Source organism: Chiloscyllium punctatum, chromosome 36, assembly GCF_047496795.1.
Source record: "Chiloscyllium punctatum isolate Juve2018m chromosome 36, sChiPun1.3, whole genome shotgun sequence".
In the NCBI taxonomy this organism is placed as follows: domain Eukaryota; kingdom Metazoa; phylum Chordata; class Chondrichthyes; order Orectolobiformes; family Hemiscylliidae; genus Chiloscyllium; species Chiloscyllium punctatum.
The window spans coordinates 37,003,521-37,031,282 of record NC_092774.1 but is presented as its reverse complement, the minus strand read 5'-3'; the positions used below and the strand labels follow the sequence as shown (position 1 = coordinate 37,031,282).

At 45.1% G+C, this 27,762-nt stretch overlaps 2 long non-coding RNA genes across 3 annotated transcripts in view; one reads left to right on the top strand and one right to left on the bottom strand.

Moving 5' to 3' along the window:
- Window positions 1–17,383: 17,383 nt before the first annotated feature.
- LOC140460404 (uncharacterized) overlaps window positions 17,384–27,762 on the bottom strand; it is a 36,300-nt gene continuing 25,921 nt past the window's right edge. Inside the window, exon 3 of the long non-coding RNA XR_011954068.1 lies at window positions 17,384–18,880. This is a non-coding gene — a long non-coding RNA (uncharacterized lncRNA). The remainder of the gene's footprint in view (window positions 18,881–27,762) is intronic.
- The window catches only part of LOC140460408 (uncharacterized), a 180,089-nt gene continuing 178,146 nt past the window's right edge, over window positions 25,820–27,762 (top strand). For both annotated transcript variants that reach the window (XR_011954074.1, XR_011954073.1), the window contains exon 1: window positions 25,820–25,929. This is a non-coding gene — a long non-coding RNA (uncharacterized lncRNA). The remainder of the gene's footprint in view (window positions 25,930–27,762) is intronic.

Sequence of the window (27,762 nt, the reverse complement as noted above, 5' to 3'; positions counted from 1 at the left end):
TGGAGATTTTTAACTTCTAGGGAATGAGAGAGGAAAGAGAGTTCACTCTAAATTAGAATTGATCAGATGAGGTGATGGGCTAAAGAGTGGTAGATGGAGTTTAATTTAGAGAAATGTGAGGTGTTGCATTTTGGTCAAGCAATCTAGGCAGGACTTACACAGTTAAGGGGAATGTTGCAGAAGAAAGAGACCTTGGAGTGCAGGTTCATAGTTCCTTGAAAGTGGAGTTTATGGGTGAAAGCAAGAAAATAGTTTTAAGACCAGTACAGAACAGTTACAGAGTCAGACAGCACAGAAACAGACCCTTGACCCAATTAATCCATGCTAACTATGTTCTCAAACTAAACTTGTCCCACCTGCCAGTTTTTGGCCCATGTCCCTCTAAATCTTTCATATTCATGTAATTCTCCAAATGTCGTTGTAACCATACCTGCATCCACCACTTCCTCTGGACATTCATTCCACACACAAACTACTCTTAAAAAAAAATGCTCCTCATGTCTTTTTTTAAAAATATATTTTGAAATCTTTTTTAAAATCTTTCTCCTCTCATCTTAAGAATTTGCTCCCTAATCTTTAGACCCCCACCCTAAGGAAACGGCACCTGCCATTCACCTCATCGATACTCCTCATGGTTTTTTAAACTTGTTTCAGGTCACCTCTCAACCTCCTGTGCTCCAGTGAAAAAGTCTCAGCCATCCACCGGGATGTAAGTATATTCATATCCAGTTATGATCTGTTCAATGCTGGTGCAGGCTTGAAAGATCAAATGGCCTACTCCTGCTCCCAATTCTCCCACTGTGTCCAGGACAGCAAGAGACCATAAGACATAGGAGCAGAAATTAGGCCCTTCAGCCCATCAGGTCTGTTCATACCATTCAATCGTGGCTGATCAGTTTCTCAAACCCATTCTCCGGCTTTCTCCCCATAACCCTCAATGTCCTTGATACTCAAGAACCTATCTAGCTCAGTCTTAAATATCCTCAGTGACCTGGCCTGCACAGCATTCGTTGGCAATGGATTTCACGGATTCACCACTCATTGGCTAAAGGAGTCCCTCCTTATTTCCAGTCTAAAAGGTCTTCCCTTCATTCTAAGGCTGTGCCCTCGGGTCCTAGTCTCTCAGACCAATGGAAACATCTTCCCAATGTCCACTCAGTCCAGGCCGTTCAGGGTTCTGTATGTTTCAATTAGATCCCCTCTGAGTGTGGCCTGTTAATCAGCATGAACCAGACCCTTCAGGGTGAGGTATGGCAGGGATTAAGTTCAACAAAGCGAGAGTGGAAGGAGAGTGTGTCAGCTTCCAGGGAATGAGAGAGGAAAAAAGAGTTCACTATCAATTAGATGGACCAATGGGCCGAGGACTGGCAGATGGAGTTTAATTTAGAGATATGTGAGGTTTGTATTTTGGTCAAGCAATCCAGACATGACCAACACACTTAAGGAGCGTGTTGCAGAACAAAGAGACCTTGGAGTGCAGGTTCATAGTTCCTTGAAAGTGATAGTTAGGTAGGACAGTGTAGATAGGACAGTGAAGAAGGCATTTCCTATGCTTTCTTTCATTGATCAGAGCATTGAGTAAAGGAGTTGGGATATCATGTTGTGGCTGTACAAGACATTGGTTAGCCCACTTTTCGAAAGTTGCATGTAATTCTGGTCTCTGTCCTATAGAAGGAGGTTGTGAAATTTTGAAAGTGCTCGGAAAAGATTTGCAAGGTGGTTAGCAGATTTGGAGGGCTTGAGCTACAGGGAGAGGCTGAATAGGCCAGGGATAATGTTCCCTGGAGCATCGGAGGCTGAGGTTGAAGTTGAAGTTTATTGAAGTTTAAAGGTGCAGGAATTGGGTGAATACCCAAAGTCTTTTTCCCAGGGTAGGGGAGTCTGAACTAGAGGGGCAGAGGTTTAAGGTGAGTTTTAAGGGGAAAGGGACCCGAGGGGCAACATTTTCACACAGACAGTGGTGCGTGATGGAAAGAGCTGCTGCAGGAAGTGGTGGAGGCTAATACAATGATCACATTTAAATGGCATCTGGATGGGTCCATGAATAGGAAGGGTTTAGAGGGATATGGGCCAAATGCTGGCAAATGGAACTAGATTAATTTTGGATATCTAATCAGCATGGATGATTTGGGCTGAAGGGTCTGTTTCCGCGCTGCATGACTCTAATCATCTTTGGTGAAAGCAGAAGTGTGGTTGTGAAGACTGGACTTTCACAGCAGCTTTCAAAAATGTTTTGCCCTTCCTGTGAGCAGAAGAAGTTACAGTGAAATGTTTCCTTCGTTAGGCAGCAACCAAGTGAGTGAGTACATCTGGGATTTTGGTGGAAAGTGGGAATTCATTGCACTACTCTATCCAATCATTTCTGCTGGTGGTTGAGACGAGGCTGAGCAAGTCTGCAGCCTTAAAACTTGTCCTTTAAATGTTTAGACTAAAATGTAATGTTGAATTATAGGACACACTTGCTGCACACTATAAAATAGACAGACAGGCAGGGAGGCTCGGGAAAAAAAGGGAGAACCCAAGTTATGCAGAAGATAAAAACATCTGTTCTCACCAAGTGACAACAGGATACTCAAAGGCAATTAAGAACACATCAGTGAATCTGTGTAAACAGGACACCGAGTGATAACATTCACGGCTGTTCCCTTATGAAATTCACGACTGTGATTGATTCTGACCCTGAAATGAAACTTGGTACTATCAAAAGCTTTGTAATTGACGGTCAGGTCCTATCAATTATAATGGATTCTTATTACCCCTCTTTCCTAATTCCTGAAGAAGGGCTAATGCCCGAAACGTCGATTCTCCTGTTCCTTGGATGCTGCCTGACCTGCTGCGCTTTTCCAGCAACACATTACCTTATGCCATCTCCCACTTAATTTAGACTGGTACTTCTTTATAGGAACTTGTCTTACCAACAGATACCTAACTCGGCTGGATTTGTTTTTCCCACCTGACGGATAGCTCAAGGCCTGCAGGAGTGATCAGTCTCTTGCGCACAGATCTGTCAATTCACTTTTCTTCCTTATGAATTATTGTGTTTTACTGTTATCTGCCTAATTAAGAACATGCAGTGCTTTTTATAAATGTTTTGTATAAATGAAGCCTGTTTGAGACAGTACAGCAGAGTAGCCTGCCAGGGGTCTTGAAGAGCTGATATCCTACTCTCCTGGGTTATTAGAACCCAGTTAGTTTAGCTTCTCAGTATCAGTGTTATGTTTTAACAGTAATACTATTGGTAAGTGACTAACATTAAACTAAACTGTCTGAAAGAGGTTTTTTTATTCCAGACTCCCAAAGAGTATGATCTCCGGGACAAACCAAGAGAGGCTTACAGGTTGAATTCATAAGGGATTCCCAGGGCCATCTCAAATCTGTACTTTAATAACCTTATCGAAGTTTATAAGGGGCATGGATAGGCTGAATACCCAAAGTCTTTTTCACAGGGTAGGGGAGTCCAGAACGAGAGAGGCATAGGTTTAAGGTGAGTGGGGAAAGGGATTTGAGGAGCAACCTTTTCACACAGAGGGTGATGCATGTCTGGAAAGAGCTGCCAGAGGAAGTGGCGGAGGCTGGTACAATTACAGCATTTAAAAGGCACCTGGATGGGTACATGATTAGAGTCATACGGGCCAAATGCTGGCAAAAGGAACTCTATTAATTTGAGATATCTGGTCAGCATGACTAGTTGGACGCAACGGTTTGTTTCCATGCTGGAAGACTCTATTGTCTTCGGTGAAAGCAGAAGTGTGACTGTGAACACTTCTGGGAGTGTTTTGCCCTTACTGGGAGTGGTATAAGTTGCAATGAAATTTTTCATTTGTGAGACAGCAAATGAGTGAGTACATCCAGGATTTTTGGTGGAAAGTGGGAATTCATTGCATTGTGGGGATGAAGCACTAATCTATCCAGTAATTTCTGCTGGTGGCTGTGACTAGGCCTCAAGATTAGGGGGAGTAGATTTAGGACAGAGATGAGGAGAAACTCCTTTTCCTGGAGACTAGTGAATCTATGGAATTGTCTGCCCAAGGAAGCAGGAGAGGCAGCTTCATTAAGTATGTTCAAGACTCAGTTGGATGGGTTTTTGTACGGTAGGGGAATAACGCAGGGAGGAGGAGCTGAGACGATGTAAAGATGATCTTAATGAATGGTGGAGCATGCTGGATGGGCCAAATAGCCGCCTCCTGCTTCTATTACTATGAAACTATAACCCTGCATTTCCCATGGCTAACCCACCTAACCTGCATATCCCTGGACACTGGGCAATTTAGCATAGCCAATTATATCAAGGCAAGTTAGCAATATAGTGATGTGGAAAATGTACATCAGAGAACAATAGAAACGGACAAGGAGAGGAAATGTCCCAGCAATCAAAACTGGTTTTAAAGATCACAAAAATGCAAACTGAAAACGGCACATCAGAATGTGTGCTGCATTGTAACAAAAGTGAATGAATTGACTGCACACATTGAAGAGAATAATTATGATCTGTTACTCCTTGCAGAGACATAGCTTCAGGATAATAAGGATTGGGTCCTAAATATCGAGGGGTAATCAAATGGAAAGCTTGGTAAAGGAAGAGGGTTGGCACTGCTAATCAAAGCACTGATCGCGGGGTAGTCTGGTGTCAGCTCAGGTTTCAGATCCTGATTTTTCTGTCCTCCGTTGAATTCTCTGTTCCCACAGAGTAAGAGGTCGGTTTGTTCTCAGCTCTGCTGGATTTCTGCTAAAGCTTTCACCCACCCCCCACCATCTTCTGGAACAATAAAACATTCAATTGACATCCAACTCACAATCTCCCAGCCTGACAACCATCCAGACCCAGGGTGTAGTCACAGCAGGGAATCAAACAAGAAAAATGAAACAAAATCATAAATAAATAGGCGCTTGTGCTTAATGTTTGTTCGTGAGGAAGTAAACCAGAAATAGGTTTCTCCCAGGATTCTTACAGTGCCCTACTGGAGGAATTATGTCACCCTTACATCTAAATATTAGTACCCAGCTATGATTTACAACATTTACACCAACAGAAATAAAGCATCTGTTGTCAAATAGACATAGAGATATACAGCACGGAAATAGACTTTTTCTCTATCTCTCTCTCTCTCACACACACACACACACACACACACACACACACAAACACACGAGGGTGATTTTGTATTTGCAGCATGATGTTTGCAGATACATTCCACTGTGCTCAAAAACGGCACAATCTGCAGGCAGTCAATACATGTAATATCTTGTAAATTCCACTTCAATAATAGATAATGGGTCCACTACTTGACCTGGATGTGAGCATATGAAGTATAGGTAGTAGGTTTGCTGATGACACCAAACTTGGAGGTGTAGTGGACAGCGAAGATTACCTCAGATTACAATGGGATCTTCATCAGATGAGCCAATGGGCTGAGAAGTGTCAAATGGAGTTTAATTTAGATTCTTTGAGGTGCTGTATTTTGGGAAAGCAAATCTTGGCAGGACTTTATACTTAATGGTAAGGTCCGAGGGAGTGTTGCTGAACAAAGAGACCTTGGAGTGCAGGTTCATAGCTCCTTGAAAGTGGAGTCGCAGGTAAATAGGATACTGAAGGCAGCATTTGGTATGCTTTCCTTTAGTGGTCAGAGTATGGAGTACAGGAGTTGGGAGGTCATGTTGCAGCTGTACAGGACATTGGTTAGGCCACTGTTGGAATATTGCATGCAATTCTGGTCTCCTTCCTAACAGAAACAGGTTGTGAAAGTTGAAAGGGTTCAGAAAACATTTACAAGGATGTTGCCAAGGTTGGAGGACTTAAGGTATAGGGAAGGGCTGAATAGGCTAGGGCTATTCCTTGGAGTATCGGAGGCTGAGGGGTGACCGTATAGAGATTCATAAAATTATGAGAGGCATCAATAGGATAAATAGACAAAGTCTTTTTCCTGGCATTGGGGAGTCCAGAACTAGAGGGCATCGGTTTAGGGTGAGAGGGGAAAGATATATTAAAAAAAAAGACTTAAAGTGCAACTTTTTCACACAGAGGGTGGTACGTATGTGGAATGAGCTGCCAGAGGAAGTGGTGAAGGCTGGTACAATTGCAACATTTAAAAGGCGACTGGAGGGATATGGGCCACGTGCTGGCAGATGGGACTTGATTGGGTTGGGATATCAGGTCGGCATGGCCGGGTTGGACCGAAAGGTCTGTTTCCGTGTTATACATCTCTATGACTCTATAACCAGTCTAACTGAAGATTGAAAAACAGACAGACTCTGACCTCACACCTTTAATGCATTCTCTGAGCTGAGATGTCACCTTTTGTTATGAAAACCTTAGGCTATCTTGAAGGTGCCTTACAGGAAGTTCTGGAATTTACATAATGATACCTGCAACCTATTCTAATATATGAAAGACTTAACAATCCAAGTTTGTTCAATACATCATTTCAGTGGGAGGACACTGTAATGTTTTTCCATAAATTCTGTGCCTTATGATCTTATTCTCCACAACTACCTGATGAAGCAGTGCTAATGTTTCCTAATAAACTGTTGGACTTTAACCTAAAGTTGTGTGATTTTGAACATTGTCCAGATTAGGGTGGATTGACCACGCTAAATTACCCATAGTGCCCAGGGTTGTGCAGGTTAGGTGTATTAGATTAGATTACATTACAGTGTGGAAACAGGCCCTTCGGCCCAACAAGTCCACACTGACCCGCCGAAACGCAACCCACCCATACCCTACACTTACCTCTTACCTAACACTACAGGCAATTTAGCATGGCCAATTCACCTTGACCTGCACATCTTTGGACTGTGGGAGGAAACCGGAGCACCCGGAGGAAACCCACGCAGACACGGGGACAACGTGCAAACTCCACACAGTCAGTCGCCTGAGGCGGGTTGAACCTGGGTCTCAGGCGCTGAGGTAGCAGTGCTAACCACTGTGCCACTGTGCCGCCCACCAAGCTAGAGGAGGGTGGGGGTGGGGAGAAAGTAGCATGGAGTACAATAGGGTGGCGAATTGAGTGGCAAACTTCTGGAGTATAATTCCTTGCGGAGAGACTTTGTACCCTTCCTTTTAAATTTTTTAAGAGAACAGGCAAACCAAGTTATTCCGAATGGTCCATCAACTCCTGCAAAAACATCCTCTGTCAAGGGACTAAAATCTGCCTGGTACCATCGCGATTGGAATGAAAGTAACCAGAGAGAGACAAAGGGCAGTAACACTGAAACACTGAAAGGGACTAGAGTACAGTTATTCCTTGACTCTCCGAATAGTAAAGGGAGGTCATGCCTGACAAACCTGTTGGAATTTTTTGAAGAAGTAACAAGTAGGTTAGACCAGGGAAACCCAGTGGATGTGGTCTATCTAGACTTTCAAAAGGCCTTTGATAAGGTGCCACACAGGAGGTTGCTGAGCAAGGTGAGGGCCCATGGTGTTCGAGGTGAGCTGCTGGGATGGATTGAGGATTGGCTGTCTAACAGAAGGCAGAGAGTTGGGATAAAAGGTTCTTTTTCAGAATGGCAGCCGGTGACGAGCGGTGTCCCACAGGGTTCGGTGCTGGGGCCACAGCTGTTCGCATTATATATTAATGATTTGGATGAGGGAACCGGGGGCATTCTAGCGAAGTTTGCCGATGATACGAAGTTAGGTGGACAGGCAGGTAGTACTGAGGAAGTGGGGAGGCTACAGAAGGATCTAGACAGGTTGGGAGAGTGGTCCAGGAAATGGCTGATGGAATTTAACATGAGCAAGTGCGAGGTCTTGCACTTTGGCAAAAAGAATAAAAGCATGGACTACTTTCTAAATGGTGAGAAAATTAATAAAGCCAAAGCACAAAGGGATCTGGGAGTGCTAGTCGAGGATTCTCTAAAGGTAAACATGCAGGTTGAGTCTGTGATTAAGAAAGCGAATGCAATGTTGTCTCTTATCTCAAGAGGGTTGGAATATAAAAGCAGAGATGTACTACTAAGACTTTATAAAGCTCTGGTTAGGCCCCATTTGGAGTACTGTGTCCAGTTTTGGTCCCCACACCTCAGGAAGGACATACTGGCACTGGAACGTGTCCAGCGGAGATTCACACGGATGATCCCTGGAATGACAGGTCTAGCATATGAGGAACGGCTGAGGATCCTGGGATTGTATTCGTTGGAGTTTAGAAGATTAAGGGGAGATCTAATAGAGACGTACAAAGTAATACATGGCTTTGAAAAGGTGGATGCTAGGAAATTGTTTCTGTTAGGCGAGGAGACTAGGACCCGTGGACACAGCCTTAGAATTAGAGGGGGTCATTTCAGAACAGAAATGCGGAGACATTTCTTCAGCCAGAGAGTGGTGGGCCTGTGGAATTCATTGCCACGGAGTGCAGTGGAAGCCGGGACGCTAAATGTCTTCAAGGCCGAGATTGATAGGTTCTTGTTGTCTAGAGGAATTAAGGGCTACGGGGAGAACGCTGGTAAGTGGAGCTGAAATGCGCATCAGCCATGATTGAATGGCGGAGTGGACTCGATGGGCCGAATGGCCTTACTTCCACTCCTATGACTTATGGTCTTATGGTCTTATGGTTCCTTTAACTTGGGCAGTTCTCCCTCATCCAATGGTGGTATTTTCTTTTCAAAATCGAACAGCGACTTTAACAGTATTGACTCTCCTGTCAGTCCAGACTTCGGCAGTGGCACGACATCACGCTATGGTGAACGGCGGTCAGCTCAGAGGGCCAACCTTGGGCAGTTCATCGTCCAAGGCCCTGAAAGCCAATCTCAGCGCCGCGCCAAGAAGAAAAACGTGCTAGTCAGTGGCCGCCATGTAGTCAAGGACTTGGCAAAGAGCCCAGCTGAAGATGATGCTGGAACTTGGAATGGCAATTAGAGGAGGATAGAGTTTGTTAATATGAGTCCGTCTGCAGCCCAGTTAAATATAAATAACTTGGAAGAATTTCCACCAGTGGATGCAGTAACTTCTGGATGCAAAACAAAGCCATTAGTCAGGGCTACATGCAGAGCAATAGGGGTAGGGGAATGGGTGTGAGTGGGTTCGGCGGGTAGGTGTGGAGTCTTTGGGCCGAGTAGCCTGTTTCTACACTGTGGGGATTCTCTGAAGGGGAAGAAATTTTTACCAACTGTGCAGGGCAGTGCAGGCACAGTGCGGGGCCCGCTGTTGGCATTGCCCCCCCCCCCCCCATTCCAATTGTTGACGTCACAATGGCCCTGTCAATTTCAGAGTGAAACTTGCTCCCTCTGGACAACTCTTCTTCCTGGGAGGGACAGCGAGAGGGAAATCTGTTCACTTGAAGCAACTAGAGTTAATCCAGAGAGGGAGCAAATTCAGGTATGTGTTTTAATTACCCGGGTGAGGAGGGACAGAAGGATAGAGATTGGGAAGGAGGTGGAGTAAATCACTTTTCTGTTTTTACTTTATCTTTTCCTTTCTACCCTGGACTGACGGTCATAGAGTCATAGAGACGTACAGCATGGAAACAGACCCTTCGGTCCAACCTGTCCACGCCGACCAGATATCCCAACCCAATCTAGTCCCACCTGCCAGCACCCGGCCCATAGCCCTCCAAACCCTTCCTATTCATATACCCATCCAAATGCCTCAAATGTTGCAATTGTACCAGCCTCCACCACATCCTCTGGCAGCTCATTCCATACACGTACCACCCTCTGCATGAAAAGGTTGCCCCTTAGGTCTCTTTTATATCTTTCCCCTCTCACCCTAAACCTATGCCCCTCTAGTTCTGGACTCCCTGACCACAGGGAAAATACTTTGCCTATTTATCCTATCCATGCCCTTCATAATTTTGTAAACCTCTATAAGGTCACCCCCAGCCTCTGATGCTCCAGGGAAAACAGCCCCAGCCTGTTCAGCCTCTCCCTATAACTCAAATCCTCCAACCCTGGCAACATCCTTGTAAATCTTTTCTGAACCCTTTCAAGTTTCACAACATCTTTCCGATGGGAAGGAGACCAGAACTGCACGCAATACTCCAACAGTGGCCTAACCAATGTCCTGTACGCAGCAACATGACCTCCCAACTCCTGTTCTCAATACTCTGACCAATAAAGGAAAGCATGCCAAACACCTCCTTCATTATCCTATCTACCTGCGACTCCACTTTCAAGGAGCTATGAACCTGCACTCCAAGGTCTCTTTGTTCAGCAACACTCCCTAGGACCTTACCATTCAGTGTATAAGTCCTACTAAGATTTGCTTTCCCAAAATGCAGCACCTCGCATTTATCTGAATTAAACTCCATCTGCCACTTCTCAGCCCATTGGCCCATCCGGTCATGATCCTGTTGTAATCTGAGGTAACCTTCTTTGCTGTCCACTACACCTCCTCCAATTTTGGTGTCATCTGCAAACTTACTAACTGTATCTCTTATGCTCGCATCCAAATCATTTATGTAAATGACAAAACGTAGAGGGCCCAGCACCGATCCTTGTAGCACTCCACTGGTCACAGACCTCCAGTCTGAAAAACAACCCTCCACCACCACCCTCTGTCTTCTACCTTTGAGCCAGTTCTGTATCCAAATGGCTAGTTCTCCCTGAATTCCATGAGCTCTAACCTTGCTAATCAGTCTCCCATGGGGAATGAGATCCTGAGCCCAGCGTTGTTCAGATAACCTTTATTGTGACCCAACTTTGTTACAGCCTCAGATCCCCCTAGCAAAAAGACGTAGAAAAAGTAGCTGCTTATTAAATAACTCAAGGTCATGCCCACACCCCCACCTCAACTCACCTCACCTCACTTTCTTTACTATTGGTCAGCATAGAGTTGTCCCTTTGTAATTGGATCCTTGGTACAGCCTTAACCCGGAGCAATTCACTCAACAATTTCAACCCGTACCCTGTCTCCAAGTAAGTTTCTCCCCACTCATTTGCCAGGGGGTGCAGTGTAGAGTCAACCAGACTGCTGTGGGTTTGCAGTCACATGTAGGCCAGCCCGGGTAAAGGATGCAGCTGGAACGACTGAGTGAATCCGTTTCCTTCCATTAAAAGGACGTGAACAAATCAGATGGGGTTTTCCCTGTAGTGGAAATTAAATCGACTTGACTCAATGCAAAGAGCACTGAAACACTGTACAGATGCTTGCCTTATAGCGTTCCTTATCACACTCTCAAGGGCAAAGACTGGGGGAAACCCAAGTTGTTATCCTCTTATCCCCTGGTCCCAGACATAACAGTTCTTCAGCTTTCGCTGAGTTCGACTATTGCAAGGTCATGTTGAATGTTTACAGAATTCAAACAGAGATAAGCTAACGGCAAACCTTCATCAAAGCAGCATTTACAAAGCTCAGTACAGCATTGAATTAAGGAAAAGCATTCTCTTTAAATTTCACAGTAAATGGATAATTAATTTCACAGTAAATGGATAATTTTCCATTACACCCCTCCCCCCAAAAGATTTTTTTTGTTAGATTCTGAACTCCAGGTTTCTGACCAAGTTTGAATTCTGCCATCTGCTGCCATGGGATTCAAATCTGGGAATCCCCCGAACTGGGTTGATAGTCCAGTCGATAATTGTACTTGACCGTCGCACTTTTAATCCCCCTGCAATGGCATGTGAACTTGTTGGTGCCTCACCAGATTGGAGGAATTGCTGAAGGCCTTCCCGCACTCGGGGCAGGTGAAGGGCCTCTCCCCCATGTGAACCCACCGGTGGGTCAGCAGGTTGTAGGAACTGCTGCAGACCTTCCCACAGATGGGGCAGGAGAACGGCCTCTCCCCCGTGTGGCTGCACCAATGAGTCTCCAGGACAGATGGGAAACAGAAACCTTTCCCACAGTCACTACAGTTCCACAGTTTCTCCACAGGGCAGGATTCCTTGGGTTTCTCCATGTCAGGTGCACACAAACGTGTGTACAGACTCTCCTGGCTGTGAATTCCTCTTCCCACACCATATAGCTGCTACACGCTCCACGCTCAGCACGCTGCAACAGTAGGGTCACTCACCCAGACCCACTGATGCTGAAAACATACTCAAACAGGAACCAAAACGCTTTGCTCCTTCTCACAGAATCATAGTTGAAAATTGTTGCGATCCTGATGGATTGAGTGACTGTCAGATATTGACGTGAAAGTGAGGACTGCAGACGCGGGAGAGTCAGTGTTGAAAAGTGCGGTGCTGGAAAAGCACAGCAGGTCAGGCAGCATCCAAGGAGCGGGAGAGTCAACATTTCAGGCATAAGGCCTTCATCTGTTCATTTTGAAACTTCTGTCTTCAGATCTTCAAATACTCTGGAAAAAGAGATTACAAAAGTCATCATTGTCAGTCCAGGGTGGAAATTCAGAACAAGCAATTCTACTTTCTGCAGAATATTATTTTCTTTTGTTACTCACAAAATTGAAAGCATCATCCCACACTCACTCTCCCCCCCCCTTCTGTTCTCACTCCACTCTAACTAATTCTCCTGAAGGTACTGATTCAGGATCTTACTGGGGCAGAAAAGCAAAAACATCAAGACTGACATCTCTCTGAATTTTGGATAATTCCACCTGAAAATTAATATCTTTCACAACATTGGGATACTGCGGAGAGTGAGCAGGTCTGATTTGGGGGAACAAAAATAAAGTGTGTCAATTCAGGGTGAACCTGCACTGCAACCTCTTGAGGAAGAAGCAGATACAAAATGGTTAACGACCCCAGGAAGCAGGGAGCAAAATGAGACATCAAGGCATTAACACCAACACACTTCAGTCAAGCTCTTCTGCTCCCAGTAAGGGCAAAACATCCATGAAAGCTGCTCTGAAAGTCCAGTCTTCAAAACCACACTTCTGCTTAAATGGAAGACAATGAGGGTCATACAGCACGGAAACAGACCCTTTGGCCCAACTTGTCTGAGCTGACCAGATATCCTGAATTAATCTAGTCACATTTGCCATCACTTGGCCCCTATATGGGCCGTGTGTTGGCTATCTGGTCGGCAAAGGTTGGACCGAAGGGTCTGTTTCCGTGCTGCACATCTCTATGACTCCATCGCTTGCCCCTTATCGGTCTGAACCCTTTGCATTCATATGCCAATCAAGATACCTTTTAACTGTTGTAATTGTACCAGCCCCCATCACTTCCTCTGGCAGATCATTCCATGCATGCATCATCCTCTCCGTGAAAAAGTTGCCTCTGAGATGTCTTTGACATCTCTTCCCCCACCCCCCCCCCCACCTCCCCCAGAACCTATTACCCTCTAGTTCTGTACTTCCCTATCCATGCCCCTCATGCTTTCATAAAAAGTCTGTAATGTCACCCTTCAGGATCTGGGGCTATAGGGAAAACAGCCCCACCCCATCCTTCCGTCCCACTTCACCCGGGTAATTAAGGCACATAGGAGAAAGTGAGGACTGCAGATGCTGGAGATCAGAGCTGAAAATGTGTTGCTGGAAAAGCGCAGCCCGAAACGTTGATTCTCCTGCTCCTTGGATGCTGCCTGACCTGCTGCGTTTTTCCAGCAACACATTTTCAGCTCAATTAAGACACATACCTGAGTTTACAGAGTCTGCTCCCTCCCTGGATTCACTCCAGTTTCTGCAAGTGAATAGATTTCCTCCCTCCCACCCAGGACGAAGAGTTGCCCAGAGGGAGAGAGTTTCACTCAAACTGACAGGGCCACTTCCGCGTTGTGACGCCATCAATGGGGGGAGTCCAGGAGACAGGGTGTGAGAAAGGGGCGGGGTGTGAGAAAGGGGCGGGGCTCGGCCGGCAGTGGGACCACGCACTGACTCTGCTCCAGCCGACTGGCTCTCACGCACTGCGCCTGCGCGGCTTTGCAAAGCTTGCAGATATCCCTTCCCTCCACAACATCCCCAGCGTGGAAGCAGGCCACTCGGCCCAACGAGACTACACCGACCCTCCCAAGGGTAACTCACCCACACCCATTCCCCTACCCCTATTGCTCTACATTTAGCCCCCGACTAATACAGCTAACCTGCACATCCCAGGGCACTATGGGTAACCTGGTTTCCAACATCAGCACTCATTGTTTTTAACCGTAATTTAGCACTACCAATCCACCCAAACTTGCACATCCCTGGGAAGTATGGGTAACTTTGCATAGCAAGTTCCTCCCCCCACCCCCCCTTACCTGGATAAAGTTAAAAATCACACAATACCAGGCTATAGACCAACAGGTTTATTTGGAAGCACTAGCATTTGGAGCGCTGCCCCTTCATCAGGTGGTTGTGGAGAATAAGATCATAAGGCACAGAATTTATGGAAAATCATGACAGTGTCCTGGCACTGAAACGATATATTGAACCAACCTGGATTGTTAAGTCTTTCATCTTTTAGAATGGGGGTTGCAGGTATCATTAATATGCAAATCCCAGAACTTCCTATATGGCACCTTCTCAAGATAACAAAGTTTTTATAACAAAAAGTGACATTTCAGCTCAGCTGTGCAAATATAATTCTGTAAATGCACATTCACTCCCATGGACTTGTGTGTGTGTGGGGGGGGGGGGGGGGTGGGGGGGAGGGGAGGGGGGGAGGGGAGGGAGGTGGGGGGGGGGAGGGAGGGCGGGTGGGATGTATGCACGAAAGAGAAAAAAATGTCTATTTCCATTCTCAAAATCTGTCTATTTGAGAACAGATGCCTTACGTCTGTTGGTGCAAGTATTGTTGTAAATCATAGCTGGGTACTAATAGTTAGATGTAAGGGAGAGAGAATTCTCAAATAGGGCAGTATAAGAATCCTGGGAGATCCCCATTTCTGGTTTACTTCCTAATGAAAAAACATTAAACATGAGCACCTATTGAGTTCAAATTTGATTTCATTTTTCTTACTTGATTCCCTACTATGACTACGCTGTGTCTGGGATGGTTGACAGGCTGGGAGGTTGTGGGTTGGGGCTTGATTGACTGAATGCTTTATTGTTCTGGAAGGTGAAAAAGGGAGGTCAAAGCTTCAGCAGAGCTGAGAACAGACAGATATCATACTCTGAGAACAGAGAGATCAGAGGGATCTGAAATCCGAGCTGACACCAGACTACCCTGTGATCAGTGCTTTGATTAGAAGTGTCAACCCTTCACCTTTACTGAGCTTCCCATTTGACGACACCCTCAATATTCAGGATCCAATCCTAGTCATCCTGAAGCCATGTCTCTGTAAGGAGTCTCAGATATAATTATTCGCTTCAATCTGTACAGTCAATTCATTCACTTTTGTTACAATGCAGCACACATTCAGACACCGTTTTTAGTTTCAATTTTTGTTTAGAATTCAGTTTTGATTGCTGGTATATTTACTCTCTTTGTCTCTTTCTATCATTCTCTGACGTCCATTTTCCACATCACTACATTGCCAATCCAAAGGCCGGTGAGCAATGCTAAATTGCCCATAATGTCAAGGGATGTGCAAGTTAGGTGGGTTAGCCATGAGAAATACAGGGTTATAGTTTTGCGGTTACAGAAGTAGGAGTAGGCCATTTGGCCCGTCCTGCCTGCTCTGCCATTCATTAAGATCATGGCTGATCCATCCATCATCTCAGCTCCTCCTCCCTGCATTATCCCATCTACCCCTAATTCCACTACCATTGCAAAACCCCATCCAACTGTGTCCTGAATATGCTTAATGAAGCTGCCTCTACTGCTTCCTTCGGCAGAGAATTCCATGGATTCACTACTCTCAAGGAAAAGCAGTTCCACCTCATCTCTGTCCTAAATCTTCTACTCCTAATATTGAGGCTTGGTTTCATTCAGCAGCAGAAATGACTGAATAGGGTAGGGCTTCATCCCACAGTGCAATGAATTCCCATTTTCCACCAAAACCTCGGATGCACTCACTCACTCAGAGCCTCTCCCTGTAGCTCAAACCCTTCAACTCTGACAGCAGCCTTGTAAAGCCTCTCTTCCTTTAAAATGGCTTGCAGGTTTTTGTTCATTAATATGTAAATCCCAGAATTTACTTTTAGTCACATTATCGAAATAACTTAAGGTTTTATTAAAAAGAGGTGACATCTCGGCTCAGACAATGCATGAAAGGTGTGAGGTTTGAGTCTGTCTGTATCTCAATCAAGAATCAGACTGGTTCTATTTCCTAAGCAGCAATTTCTAAATGGATTGACTGCCTGCAGATTGTGCGCTTTTTGAGCAAAATAGAATGTATTTGCAAATGCAAATTCACCCCATAGACTTATGTATGAGTATGTGCAAGAGACTGTGTGTTTGCGAATGTGCATGCTTGGTAAGGTGTGTGTGATGGAATCTCAGCCTGTGAATGTGTGCATTTGTGTTTGAGTGTGTATGGGAGAGGGTCTGCATAAGCATGAGAGGGCATGTGTAATGTTGTGGGGTCACATTAGTGTGACATGAACCCAAGATCCCTGTTGAGGCCATTCTCATGGGTTATGAACTTGGCTATCAGCCCCTGCTTGGCCACTAGAAATGATGAAGCAGTTACACAACACACATTGGAGAGGGCAGGGTGGATTTATCTTTGAATTTGCAGAAGGTGGGAGGCTTTGGACGCTGTGATCCAGGGCAAACACGTTGCTGGAGGATGTTTGGCTCAGAGAGATGGAGCTGGAACCCAGGCTGAAGATATGTTGGGGGGCAAATGGGGAAGTTAGCTGGATACTTTATTCTGGGAGATGGTCATTCCCCTCCAGACAGAGCATTCTGATTAAGTCAGTGGACAGGGTCAGTAGGGCGAGAGTAGATGGCATTTGTGTCTGTCTGACACCAGGATTCGAGAACCAATGTGCTCAGGGCTGGAGAAATGGGAAAGGGAGGTTGCAGCGGGTGTGACGCAACAATGTCAGGAGGAGACAGCTTCTGCTGAGGGTGTATGAGAAGTTAGAAGATACAAAAACAAAACAACCTCAAAGCTCTGCGCAGCACAGTGACTCAGTGGTTAGCACTGCTGCCTCACAGCGCCAAAGTCCCCCCATTGATTCCAATCTCTGGTGACTGTATATGTGGACAGATGTCTCAGTTGTATCTGTTTGGGTTACTCCTGGTGCTCCGGTTTCCTCCCACAGTCCAAAGATTTGCAGTTTTGGGTGGATCGGCCCTGCTAAAGTGTCCAAGGGTGTGCAAGTTAGGATGGCTTAGCCATGGGGAATTGCAGGGCGGTAGGGTAAGCTGGTGGGTCTTGCAATGCTACTCTGAAGGTCAGTGTGGATTCGATGGGCTGAATGGCCTGCAAAGTTTATGTGATTCTACCGTTTTAGTGACATGTAAATTGAGAAATGATTGCCCCAAGTCTGCTATGGGAAGAGTGGGTTCCAGTAAGTGGGACACTGACACTGGTCCTGGGAAAGATGGGACTTGTGCTGTCTCTGCCCCCACCCACTGTTCCACTTCCATTCCTCTATCCCCCCATTCTCTCTCCCTCCTCCCCTCTGCTCCCATTATCCCCCACCCTCTGTCCCCACTAGTCTTTCTCTTCTTCCCCCCCACTGTCTGTCCCCATGTCCATTTTTTTTTCTCTCTCTCTCCCCTCACCCTCTGCCTCCCTGTGCATTCTCTGCCTGTTCTCCCCTTACCCCAATCCTGTCCTTTCTTATGCCTTAAGCCCTCTTTGATGGCTCTTCTAAGAAGAGAGAGACAGAAAATAGCTAGCAGCACGGTGGCTGAGTGGTTAGCACTGCTGCCTCACAGTATCAGGGGCCCAGGTTCGATTCCAGCCTTGGGTGACTTTCTGGGTGGAGTTTGCACATTCTTCCCGTGTCTGTGTGGGTTTCCTCCGGGTGCTCTGGTTTCCTCCCACAGTCCAAAGATGTGTAGGCCAGGTGAATTGGCCATGCTAAATTGCCCATAGAACACTATGGTGCATTAGTCAGGGGGAAATGAGTCTGGGTGGATTACTCTTCGGAGGGTCAGTGTGGACCTGTTAGGCCTAAGGGCCTGTTTCCATGCTGTAGGGAATCTAATCTAATAACTCTACTTGGTAGATGAGGGTGCACAAGAAATGGCTAATCTTTAAAATTAAGAATAGCTGAAATAATAGTATTCAGACATATCATGAAAGTCTGAAAACACATCAATTTTGTTAAAGAAAAGCTGTGGACATCTTTCTGAAACTTGAATTGAAATATACTTAGTTAGGCTACAGTTGAGGACAGGCTGTTCAGGGTGAATTCCTAGTCTTGTGAAATTGGTTTTGACTCATGGAAATAGAACCATTGAGTTGTAGAGCACAAAAACACCCTTCAGTATTAATCTAGTCGTATTTGTCAGCACTTTGCTCATCATATCCCTCTAAACCTTCCTATTCATATACCTATCCAGATGCCTATTAAATGTTGTAATTCTACCGGCCTCCTCTGGCAGCTCATTCAGTACACACACCAACCTATATGTGAAAAGATTGCCCCCTTAGGTCCCTTTTAAATCTTTTCCCCGCTCATCCGAAAATAATGCCCTCTTGTACTGGACTCCCCCGCCACAGGGATAAGACCTTTATCTGTTTGACCTATCCATGCCTGTCATGATCTTATAAACGAGGAGAAAGTGAGGACTGCAGACGCTGGAGATCAGAGCTGAAAATGTGTTGCTGGAAAAGCGCAGCAGGTCAGGCAGCATCCAAGGAGCAGGAGAATCGACGTTTTGGGCAAAAGCCCTTCTTCAGGAATGAGGAAAGGTAGGGAGGAGGGACTTGGGGGAGGGGTGTTGGAAATGCGATAGGTGGAAGGAGGTCAAGGTGAGGGTGATAGGCCAGAGTGGGGGTGGGGGCAGAGAGGTCAGGAAGAAGATTGCAGGTTAGGAAGGCGGTGCTGAGTTCGAGGGATTTGACTGAGACAAGGTGGGGGGAGGGGAAATGAGGAAACTGGAGAAATCTGAGTTCATCCCTTGTGGTTGGAGGGTTCCTAGGCGGAAGATGAAGCGTTCTTCCTCCAACCGTCGTGTTGCTATGGTCTGGCGGTGGAGGAGTCCAAGGCAGTTAACATCAGTGAATCTGTGTAAACAAGACACCGACTGATGATATTCATGGCTGTGGCCTTGTGAAATTAATGACAGTGTTTGATTCTGACCTTGAAACGAAACCTTGTAAGTGATAGTCAGGGCCTATCATTTATAATTCTTATTACCCTTTGCAAGCTAGACAGTCAGAGGGAAAAACATCGTTTCTGTTACAAGTCCCTAACTCGAGAGTTCAAAAGTACAAGAGAGAGAGACAGAGAGCCTTTTAGTACAGGGACTGCCGAATCCAACGGAAAATTAACTTTTTGTGCTTACTTGTTATGGATTGAACTTAATTGCGTTTTTGAGACTTTATGATGATTGAGTAGCCATTACTGGTTATGAAATGCAAACTCTGTAAACTCTGTAAAAAGTAATATTGATGAAGCTTTAACTAACTTGCTGTTCTTGCAGACCTTACAGACTGCCCCACTGTTAATGTTAATTAATCAGATTGTACATCTTATTTGAATTTGAATCACAACCCTGAAAAGAAAGCATGTTTAATTCAAGTCCATTGATTCAATTTAAATGCAACCTTAAGGTAACACCTCAGCTTCAGGTACAGAATGATTCAGATAAAAGGCAGGAGTCTGCTCCGAGCTTAGAATAATTGTTAACCTAACATTGAAGAGATTCTGACAAAATCTGTCAGGAAGCCATTTTATGGTCAAAGGTTTGCCCTCCTTCCAAGAAGCCATTTTCTGTTTCCATGCTGTAAATCTCTATGACTCTATAATTGTATCTGACATGTCAGCTGTGCAAGGTTACAGAGAGTCATAGAGATGTACAGCATGGAAACAGACCCTTCGGTCCAACCTGTCCATGCCAACCAGATATCCCAACCCAATCTCGTCCCACCTGCCAGCACCCGGCCCATATCCCTCCAAACCCTTCCTATTCATATACCGATCCAAATGCCTCTTAAATGTTGCAATTGTACCAGCATCCACCACTTCCTCTGGCAGCTCATTCCATACACGTACCACCCTCTGCGTGAAAAGGTTGCCCCTTAGGTCTCTTTTATATCTTTCCCCTCTCACCCTAAACCTATGCCCTCTAGTTCTGGACTCCCCGACCGCCGGGAAAAGACTTTGCCTATTTACCCTATCCATGCCCCTTATAATTTTGTAAACTTCTATAGGGTCACCCCTCAGCCTCCGACGCTCCAGGGAAAATAGTCCCAGCGTGTTCATCCTCTGCCTATAGCTCAAATCCTCCAGCCTTGGCAACATCGTTGTAAATTTTTTCTGAACCCTTTCAAGTTTCACATCTTTTCAATAGGAAGGAGACCAGAACTGCAGAAAATATTTCAACAGTGGCCTCACCAATGTCCTGTACAGCGGCAACATGACCTCCCAACTCCTGTACTCAATACTCTGACCACTAAAGGAAAGCATACCAAACGCCGCCTTCACTATCCTATCTACCTGCGACTCCACCTTCAAGGAGCTATGAACCTGCACTCCAAGGTCTTTTTGTTCAGCAACACTCCCTAGGACCTTACCATTAAGTGTATAAGTCCTCCTTGCTTTACCAAAGTGCAGCGCCTCGCATTTATTGGAATTAAACTCCATCTACCACTTCTCAGCCCATTGACCCATCTGGTCAAGATCCTCTTGTAATCTGAGGTAACCCTCTTCACTGTCCACTACACCTCCAATTTTGGTATCACCTGCAAACTTACTAACTGTACCTCTTAGGCTCACATCCAAATCATTTATGTAAATGACAGAAAGTAGAGGACCCAGCACCGATCCTTGTGGTACTCCACTGGTCACAGACCTCCAGTCTGAAAAACAACCCTCCAGTACTACCCTCTGTCTTCTACCATTGAGCCAGGTCTGTATCCAAATGGCTAGTGCTCCCTGTATTCCATGAGATCTAATCAGTCTCCCATGGGGAACCTTGTCGAACGTCTTACTGAAGTCCATATAGATCACATCTACTGCTCTGCCCTCATCAATCTTCTTTGTTACATCTTCAAAAAACTCAATCAAAGTTGTGAGACATGATTTCCCATGCACAAAGGCATGTTGACTATCCATAATCAGTCCTCGCCTTTCCAAATACATGTACACCCTATCCCTCAGGATTCCCTCCAACAACTTGCCCACCACCGAGGTCAGGCTCACCGGTCTATAGTTCCCTGGCTTGTCTTTACTGCCCTTCTTAAACAGTAGCACCACATTTGCCAACCTCTAGTCTTCCGTCACCTCACCTGTGACTATCGATGATACAAATACCTCAGCAAGAGGTGCAGCAATCACTTCTCTAGTTTCCCACAGAGTCATTGGATACACCTGATCATGTCCTGGGGATTTATCCACCTTTACCCGTTTCAAGACATCCAGCACTTCCTCCTCTGTAATCTTTGCAAGATGTCACCATCTATTTTCCTACAGCCTATATCTTCCATATTCTTTTCCACAGTAAATGCTGATGCAAAATATTCATTTAGTATCTCCCCCATTTTCTGTGTCTCCACACAAAGGCTGCCTTGCTGATCTTTGATGGGCCCTATTCTCTCCCTCGTTACCCTTTTGTCCTTAACATATTTGTAAAAACCCTTTGGATTCTCCTTAATTCTATTTTCCAAAGCTACCTCATGTCCCCTTTTTGCCCTCCTGATTTCCCTCTTAAGTACACTCCTACTTCCTTTACACTCTTCTATGGATTCACTCTATCTATCCTGTCTATACCTGACATATGCTTCCTTCTTTTTCTTAACCAAACCCTCAATTTCTTTAGTCATCCAGCATTCCCAGCCTTTTCTTTCACCCTGACAGGAATATACTTTCTCTGGATTCTCGTTATCTCATTTCTGAAGGCTTTCCATTTTCCAGCCGTCCCTTTACCTGCGAACATCTGCCTCCAATCAGCTTTAGAAAGTTCTTGCCTAATACCGTCAAAATTGGCCTTTCTCCAATTACGAACTTCAACTTTTAGATCTGGTCTATCCTTTTCCATCACTATTTTAAAACAAATAGAATTATGGTCGCTGGCCCCAAAATGCTCCCCCCACTGACCCCTCAGTCACCTGCCCTACCTTAATTCCCAAGAGTAGGTCAAGTTTTCCATCTTCTCTAGTAGGTACATCCACATACTGAATCAGAAAATTGTCTTGTACACGCTTGACAAATTCCTTTCCATCTAAACCTTTAACACTATGGTAGTCCCAATCGATGTTTGGAAAGTTAAAATCCCCTACCATAACTACCCTATTATTCTTACAGATAACTGAGATCTCCTTACAAGTTTGTTTCTCAAATTCCCTCTGACTATTGGGGGGGGGGGTCTATAATACAATCCCAGTAATGTGAGCATCCCTCTCTTATTTCTCAGTTCCACCCAAGTAACTTCCCTGGATGTATTTCTAGGAATATCCTCCCTCTGCACAGCTGTAATGATATCCCTTATCAAAAATGCCACTCCCCCATCTCTATCGCCTCCCTTTCTATCCTTCCTGTAGCATTTGTATCCTGGAACATTAAGCTGCCAGTCCTGCACATCCCTGAGCCATGTTTGCGTAATTGCTATGATATCCCAGTCCCATGTTCCTAACCATGCCCTGAGTTCATCTGCCTTCCCTGTTAGGCCCCTTGCATTGAAATAAATGCAGTTTAATTTATTAGTCCTACCTTGTCCCTGTCTGCCCTGACTGTTTGACTTGCTTCTGTTCTCAACTGTACCAGTCTCAGATCAATCTCTTTCCTCACTATCTCCCTGGGTCCCACCCCCCCACCTTACTAGTTTAAATCCTCCCAAGCAGTTCTAGCAAATTTCCCTGCCAGTATATTAGTGTCCCCTTCCAATTTAGGTGCAATCCGTCCTTCTTGTACAGGTCACTTCTACCCCAAAAGAGATTCCAATGATCCAAAAATATGAATCCTTCTCCCATACACCAGCTCCTCAGCCATGCCTTCATCTGCTCTATCCTCCTATTTCTGCCCTCACTAGCTCGTAGCACTGGGAGTAATCCAGATATTACTACCCTGGAGGACCTCCTTTTTAAATTTCTGCCTAACTCTCTGTAATCTCACTTCAGAATCTCAACCTTTTCCCTTCCTATATCGTTGGTTCCAATGTGGACAATGACCTGTTGCTGGCCCCTCTCCCCAGTGAGAACATTCTGCACCCTCTCTGAAACATCCTTGATCCTGGCACCAGGGAAACAACACACCATTCTGCTTTTTCACTGCTGGCCACAGAAATGTCTGTCTGTACCTTGGACTACAGAATCCCCTAATACAATTGATCTCTTAGAAGCTGACGTACCCCTCGTTGCATTAGAGCCAGTCTCAATACCAGAAACTTGGCTGTTCATACTACGTTCCCCTGAGAATCCATCACCCCCTACATTTTCCAAAACAGCATACCTGTTTGAAATGGGTGTATCCACAAAAGACTCCTGCACTAAGGGCCTACCTCTCTTACTCTTCCTGGAGTTAACCCATCTATGTGACTGTATCTGAGACTTTCCCCCCTTCCTATAACTGCCACCCATCACATATTGTTGCTGTTGCAAATTCCTCATTGCTTCTAACTGTCTCTCCAACTGATCCATTCGATTTGATAAGATTCACATCCAACAGCATTTATGGCAGATATAATCCGCAGTAATCCTTAAACTCTCTTTAAACTCCCACATCTGACAAGAAGTACCGATTACTGCAAAGGCCATTTTTGTTCCTTCATGATCTACAGACCCAGTTACCTTATGAACTCTTCAATTAGCTCAGTCTGGTACCTCTTTATGATAGAAACTTATCTCACCAAGCAGACTCCTTACTCGGCTGGATTTGTTTTTCCCACCTGATGAATGGCTCAGGGCCTGTAGGAGTGATCAATCAAGTGCGCACAGACCTGTCAATTAATTTCTCTTCCTTACGAATTATTGTCGTTCACGGTTATCTATCTAACTAAGAACATGGTGTTTTTGTAAACCTTTTGTATAAAGGAAGCCACTTTGTGACAGTACAGCAGAGTAGCCTGAGAGGTTCTTGAAGAGCTGATATCCTACTCCTGGGTTATTAGAACCTAGTTGGTTTAGCTTATAGGTATCAGTGTTATGTTGTAACTGCATTGTTTTATGGGCATTGTAAAGTTTACTGGCACGTGCGAGCTGTATTCCCTAGAAATGATGTGGAGAAGCTGGTGTTGGACTGAGGTGGACAAAGCTAAAAATCACATAACACTAGGTTATCGTTCTGCAGGTTTATTCGGAAGCACGAGCTTTCGGAGCGCTGCTCCTTCATTGGGTAGCTGTGGACCAGGATCATAACACATAGAATTTATGTCACAAGACCATAGTTTCATGCAGCTGAAAGTATCTTTTGAACAAACCTTGATTGCTGTTAGGCCTTTCAATTTTTAGAATGGGTTGCAGGTTTTGGTTCATTAATATGTAAAACCCAGAACTTCTTTTAAGTCACATTCTTGATGTAACCTAAGGTTTTATATATTTTCAAAAAAAGTCATGTCAGCTCAGACAATGCATTGTGCGTACCCAAACCTTGAGTCAGACTGGTTTTATTTCCAAAGTATGAATTTGTAAAATATTACATTGACTGACTGCCTGCATTAACTGCTGCAGATTGTGCACTTTTTGAACAAAATAAAATGTCAGCAAAAGTAAATTCTGTAAATGCTACTTCATCCCACATGAAATATAAGATATAATATAAATATAAAGAGGGTGTTTGCATGGGGAAGTGTGGGGGGAGGTGTACCTATGCGTGTGACTGAGAGAGAGGGTCTGCGTGACTGTGAGAATGTAAGAGAGTATATGTGCTTAGTGTGAGTGTGGATAGTCTATTGGGGTCACCTGTAGTGTGACATGAACCCAAAGTCCTGGTTAAGGCCATTCTCATGGGCACCGAACTTGGCTATCAGTCTCTGCTTAACCACTAGAAATGATTAAGCAGTTACCATTACTGTCTCCATTCTGTGCAGTTGGCAGGAGGACAGATGGCATCAGTGTGTATCTGATGTGAAGAATTGGGAACCGATGTGCTCAGGACTGGAGAAGCTGGAAAGGGAGGTTGCAGCTGTATCAAGTCCTTCTGAGAGAGAGAGAGAGAAAATGGATGGTGATGACTCTCCCTGGGAGATGGGGGTACTCAAGAAATTGAGAATACCTCAAATGATCTATTCAGAAACATTATTAAAGTCTGAAATCATGTTCAATTTTTCTAAAAAGCTGCAGACATCTTTCTGAAATCTGCATTCAAATATGCACGGTCAGGCCACATTTGAGGACAGGCTTTAATGGGTGGATTGCCTATTTGTAGTCTTGTGAAATTGACTCCGACTATGGAGAAAGAGTTGGAGGGCACTGAAACAAACCCTTCGGTCCGTGTCGACCAGATATCCTAAATTAACCGAGTGATCTATTTGGCAGCGTTTGATCCATATCTCTCTCGGCCGTTTCTATTCATGTACCATCCAGATGCCTTTTAAATGTTGTCATTGTACCAGCCTCCACCACTTCCTCTGACCGGTTATTCCACACACGCACCCACCCTCGACATGCAAAAGTTACCACTTAGGTTCCTTTTAAGTCTTTCCCCACCCTCTAGTTTTGACCCTGGATTTTCTACCCTGGAGAAAAGACATACAAAGTTGAGCAGCCAGACAAAATACAAATGGGAAAAAATAAAAGTCTGATTCCAGCCTTTTTTTTACCCTCCTGCTAGCATTTGGCCACTGAGAATCTGTCAGGTCCACGAGCGCCTCCACAGAGCATACTGCGCATGCTTCTCGGTGTCAGTGAACACAGCGCATGTGCGCTGGTGTCAGCAAAACAACCTGAGCATGCTCGAAGTTGTCCGCTGATACGACTGCGACCTTCTTCTCATGAACCAATGGGGAGCCCTGGACGGACCGGAAGAAGCTGGTACTGCTGCCAATCAGAATCACCCTTTGTCCGAATGCGGAAGTTGGGCGACGAGCGTCTGAAGCTGCTGCTCCTCCTCCTCTCTCTCTCTCAATGAAGATTGAGCTTCAATCCAGATTGCAATATCTTTCCTCTGTCCAACATCTGTGAGTATAGCACTCAATATGCTGCACTGTAGCAAAAGGGAATGAATTGACTGCACACATTGAAGAGAATAATTATGATCTGAGACTCCTTACAGAGACATGGCTTCAGGATGACTAGGATTGGATCCTGAATATCGAGGGGGTAGTCAAATAGGAAGCTCCGGTAAAGACAGTGGGTTGGCACTGCTCATCAAAGCATTGATCACACGATAGGCTAGTGTCAGCTCGGAGTTCAGGTCCTGATTTCTTTGTCCTCGAATCTCCCTTTTCCCACAGAGTAAGATGTCGGTCTGTTCTCAGCTCTACTGGATTTCTGCTAAACTTTGACCCCCTTTTTACACATTCCGAGACAATAAAACCTAACTCAAGGCCTAACCCACAATCTCCCAGCCTGTCAACCATTCAGACACAAAGTGTCATCGTAGCAGGGAATAAAACAAGAAGGATGAAATAAAATTAGAAATAAATAGTTGCTCGTACTTAATGTCTCTTCATTAGGAAGTACACCAGAAATAGGACACTCCCAGGATTATTATAGTGGCCGACTTGAGGAATTCTCTCTCTCTTACATCTAACGATTAGTGCCCAGCTCAAAACGGGTAAAGGTGGATAAAACTCCAGGACCTGATCAGGTGTACCCGAGAACTCTGTGGGAAGCGAGAGAAGTGATTGCTGTGCCTCTTGCTGAGGTATTTATATCATCAATAGTCACAGGTGAGGTGCCGGAAGACTGGAGGTTGGCAAACGTGTTTAAGAAGGGTTGTAAGGACAAACCAGGGAACTATAGACCAGTGAGCCTGACGTCGATGGTGGGTAAGTTGTTGGAGGGAATCATGAGGGACAGGATGTACATGTATTTGGAAAGGCAAGGACTGATTTGGGATAGTCAATATTGCTTTGTGCGTGGGAAATCATGTCTCACAAACTTGATTGAGTTTTTTGAGGAAGTAACAAAGAGGATTGATGAGGGCAGAGCGGTAGATGTGATCTATATGGACTTCAGTAAGGTGTTTGATAAGGTTCCCCATTGGAGGATCTAAGGTTAGATCACATGGAATACAGGGAGAACTAGCCATTTGGATACAGACCTGGCTCAAAGGTAGAAGACAGAGGGTTGTTTTTCAAACTTAGAGGCCTTTGACCAGTGGAGTGCCACAAGGATTGGTGCTGGGTCCTCAACTTTTTATCATTTACATAAATGATTTGGATGCGAGCATAAGAGGTACAGTTAGTAAGTTTGCAGATGACACCAAAATTGGAGGTGTAGTGGATAGCAAAAAGGGTTACCTCAGATTACAACAGGATCTTGACCAGAGGGCCAATAGGCTGAGAAGTGGCAGATGGAGTTTAATTCAGATAAATGCGAGGTGCTGCATTTTGGGAAAGCAAATCTTAGTAGGACTTATACACTGAATGGTAAGGTCCTCGGGTGTGTTGCTGAACAAAGAGACCTTGGAGTGCAGGTTCATCGCTCCTTGAAAGTGGAGTCGCAGGTGGATAGGATAGTGAAGAAGGCATTTGGTATGCTTTCTTTTATTGGTGAGAGTATTGAGTATAGGTGTTGGGAGGTCATGTTGCGGCTGTACATTGGTGAGGCCACTGTTAGAATATTGCATGCAATTCTGGTCTCCTTCCTATCAGAAAGATGTTGTGAAACCTGACAGGGTTCAGAAAAGATTTATAAGGATGTTGCCAGGGTTGGAGGATTTGAGCTATAGGGAGAGGCTGAACAGGGTTGGGCTGTTTTCCCTGGGGTCAGAGGCTGAGGGGTGACCTTTGTGGGCGGCACGATGGCACAGTGGTTAGCACTGCTGCCTCACAGCGCCAGAGACC